Consider the following 4,180-nt stretch of genomic DNA (forward strand, 5'->3'; position numbering starts at 1 on the left):
ATATCGTTATTGGCTTTCAGATATAAAGAATTAATGGTTATCGGTTTCGGACAAAATTTTCATATCAATGTATCCCTATTTTGGAGAGCAACTACTCCTAGTCACCCCCTGTCATTTCAAAGATTTGTACAATAGAGAGCATGTCAAGTAGAAAAGCCTCATCCATTTTGGGAGGTGCGTGCGCAGTCAGCTGTGAGGAGCCAGGCAAAAGTATAAACATTATAGTTGTTTCAAACGGATTTGACAGAATCAAGTGACTTCTGCAGCAGACTCAGGCTGCAGGGGGTGCCAGAAATAGTCACACCCAAATTTGGTCATATTAGAACTGTACTCAAAAGAGCACTGATGTACTGATTGGAGATTGTTGGTAATGCCAGTGTAATAATGAATAAATTAACCATACTGTTCTTATAAGAAGTGAAAAAAAATCAGTTTTATGCTTTTCGGTTTTATATTTTAGTGTGTGTTAACTTGTGTTGGTAACAAGTGAATCTTACCTACTCCCCCTTCCTCAGCTCCAGTGGGCGTCTCTCAGGCAGAGCATCATGGAGCCGGCTGGGGTGTTGATCCACCAAACACACAAGGTACAAGAGCATTCATTAAACATGAGGAAATCAAACACATTCACAACATTTAAAGACAATCTTATATATATATATATATATAGACATACATACATACATACATATAAATACATTATCTGTTCAAACAATAGTGCAAACCTTTTTTGTACTGAGACCTTCAGGGAACCACCAAGGAAGAGAGGAGAGTATGTTTCCTACAAATTATATTTTTACATATATTGTTTTATGCTGTTATGAAAATCAGCAGCAGCATTTAAGTTTTTACCAAAATCCAGTCTTGAGTATTGTACCACGTAAGTCATTTATCGATTTAAATGATCTTCTGTATTGCAGCTAGGGCAATTCTGGAAACACTAGAAAAATTGGACATGAAGATCAACCACCTGACTTCACTTGTCCAATCTCTAGTGGGAAACAGGCCCATTCTACCGCAGATGCAGAATGACGAAGAGGGTGACGTCTTTCCACTCGCATCTATTGAAGACCTAGACCGACTGGAACAAAGCTTAGTTGACAGGGGGTTTATGCAGAGAATCGTAAGAATCAGCTGAATTTTCAACCTACAACTACTAATGAAATGTACTGTGCATGTTTACACACTTGTCAAAAGTCTGAAATTATCGAGATTTTGTAAAAAATAAATAAAAAAGTTTTAAAAAAAATTAAAGAAGTTTCTTCTGCTCAGCAAGGCTGCAATTTATTTGATCAGAAATACAGTGAAAACAGTAACAGTTAAATATGATTAAACCTTACATTTTAATATATTGTCAAATGTATTTTTTTTTCTGATCAAAACAATTTTCAGCATTGTAATATTCTGTTTTTCTCATTGGTTAATAGCCATTATTTTTGGTGCTCAATTATTGATAATGGTTCTTATTATTATCAATGTTAAAGGGGTCAATAAACTGGCTTTTTTTTATTATATTGTTGTCTGAGGTCAACTTATGACGTTCGCTTGGTTTTTACATTCAAAAACATCAAAATGAATAAGTAATAATAAGCTATTTTCTACCCTAGTTTTCAGCCTAGCTCAAAAACGCTCGGTTTTTATGGGCGTCTCGCATTGAAGACTTGGAAGTAAACGCCCACTGCTGTGAGTGGATAACAGTTTTGCATAATAATGAGTTTCAACTCACTCATCAGTGCACGTGGGGGAAATTGTTTTGAAAACTTCCAATGTTGTAAAATGGCAACCGGAATGATTCGCCCATACATGTTCGACCCAGAGTCCGATCCCGAATCGCAGGACAATGAACCAACAACACCTCAAATACAACGGATACTTCAGCCTGTGACCGCGTGGTAAGTTATTGTTAATGCTACTTCTAATCTAGGCTATCTTTAATGTTTTTATAGAAATTTTACTCACATAAGTGTGTTGCACCATTCCTGTCGGATCCAATATAGAAGGCACAGCACCGTTTTTCAATCTTAATCGGTCTGCAAATCCTGTCTCGACCTGTGTCTTGTTTACAAAACAGTCCTCGGCGAAATGAAGCGAACAAACGGACAATGTTTTACCCACATCAGCTGGAACCTCATTAAAAATAAATATTAACCATGCATTCCTATTGGAATCCAGAGGAAGCTTATGCAGCGACTGTCTTCTTCCACAACCAGGCACTGCACAATATTTAGTAAACGGCATGTTTACTGCTCGGTAGCTCGATCCGGTTTGTCATCACGAGATAGGCCTATGTTATTTAGCTATGCCTGTAATGCGCGAATCGGTGGGCGGGGCTAAACCGGCCGTGTTGAAGTAGGCGTTGATCTTCTTCTGCGGGGGTGGTGTTTTATCCTCTTTGACGTCATAGTTCCCCAGTTTGAAAAACGAGTCGTTTGCTGAGCCTGGTGTCAATAAAAGCATTTATTGGACTAACAAGGACGTTTTCAGTTCTGAAACTTACAGGATATTCTTATAATATGGTGACCTCTTAGATGTCAAAAGCTCAAGTTAAATTTGATTTCTCAGTTCATCACCCCTTTAAAGTATATTTTTTGCTGCTTCATATTTTTGAGGAAACAGTTATCCTGTTTTTAGGATTATTTGATGAACAGTTCATTATTTAATGAACAGAAAGTTCAAATGAAAGTTCAAATGAACAAAATGTATTTGAAATAAACGTAATGAAATGTGTTTGTCATTTTTTAACATTGCTGATTAAAATGGTTACCCTAAACTTTTGAATGGTAGTCTATCACAGTTTCCACAAAACTATGAAGCAGCACAACTGTTTTCAACATTGATAATAATCAGAAAGGTTTATTGAGAAGCAAATCAGCATATAATAATAATTTCTGAAGGATCAAGTGCTGCTGAAAATTCAGCTTTGCAAAGCAGGAATTGCTTTTCAAAATAGAAAACAGTTCTTATAAATAGTATCAGAATATTACTGTTTTACTATGTTTTTGAATCAAGTCAATGAACAGACTTTCAAAAACATTACAAAATAAGAATTATTCCAAACTTTTGACGGATACAAATAAAAGTACAGAAGCGGTCCCTCTATATCAGGGGTGTCCAAACTCGGTCCTGGAGGGCCACTGTCCTGCAGAGTTTAGTTCCAGCTTGCCTCAACACACCTGCTTGTAAGTTTTTAGCATGCCTAATGACCTTCAACAGCTAATTAATTGAGGTTGGAGCTAAACTCTGCAGGACAGTGGCCCTCCAGGACCGAGTTTGGACACCCCTGCTCTATATGCTAAAATATTACTTAAAATGTACCTGTTGAAGGTGAGCAGATTATCCATCAGTGGCGGGCCAACAATGAAGAAGACTGTGTGGAGAATCGGCTTCAAGGTCTTCACCACGAACGTCGCGCGGGAACTGAACTGGTGCGGGAGAGGAGACAAGCGGGGGATAAAGTCATCGAACACCGGCTCACTCTTAATAGGTAAGTTCAAATGTTGTACATGCATTAGATTTGATGGCGGGAAGTTAGTCAGTCAGGTACGTTACAAGTACTTGTTAACATGTTCATATGAGATAATAATCAAACATGTGGTAATACCAACAGCAACGTGCCGTTTGCAAAAATAGTTAGCAAATATAATAGCTTGTTAAGAACTTAAGTGAGGTTTAAACTTTCAGTTAAATAAGTCTTGGCCAACCACAGAAACGTATACGAAACAACGTGCTCACTATAGTTACCTAACAGGTGATTTCAATCAACATAACGTAATTTCAAATTTATTACTACCGATCACAAACGCAATTAGTAAAAAAAAAAAATTGATTTAAAGCCAATCTTTCCTCACAACTCCTCAGGACACGTTCTCCACACAGCATCAGCAGTTTTACGTAGACTCACTCAGGAAGAACTTGACGCATCTGAACTCTCTGCCTGTTTGATATATTTGACCAATTTATTCGGATAAAAAAATTTAAAGTTTTTTTTATTTTTTATGCAGCTTCAGCCATGAGGAATCCCGTCCTGTTGTCTCCAACGGAAGCAGATGCAGAGAAATACATCAAAGATTTCCTACGCTTGGCCCCAGGGAGGGTGATGTTGTTCATATTTGTGTATTAGAGTGTATTGTTTTATTTGAATAGCCTTATATGGCGTTCTGTTAATGTGGCCTTTTATAATTAA

General features: G+C 37.3%; 1 long non-coding RNA gene across 1 annotated transcript; it reads right to left on the bottom strand.

The window, feature by feature from the left end:
- Window positions 1-732: 732 nt before the first annotated feature.
- Window positions 733-3,421, bottom strand: LOC143742563 (uncharacterized). The gene is made up of 3 exons (XR_013205479.1): window positions 3,313-3,421; window positions 850-1,078; window positions 733-778 (listed from the first exon to the last, which is right to left on the bottom strand). It is a non-coding gene; the product is annotated as an uncharacterized LOC143742563 (long non-coding RNA).
- Between the last annotated feature and the right edge of the window lie 759 nt (window positions 3,422-4,180).

The sequence above is a fragment of the Siphateles boraxobius genome, unplaced genomic scaffold (genome assembly GCF_051911475.1).
Source record: "Siphateles boraxobius isolate OS27281-9 unplaced genomic scaffold, OSU_SipBor_1 19, whole genome shotgun sequence".
NCBI classification, from domain to species: domain Eukaryota; kingdom Metazoa; phylum Chordata; class Actinopteri; order Cypriniformes; family Leuciscidae; genus Siphateles; species Siphateles boraxobius.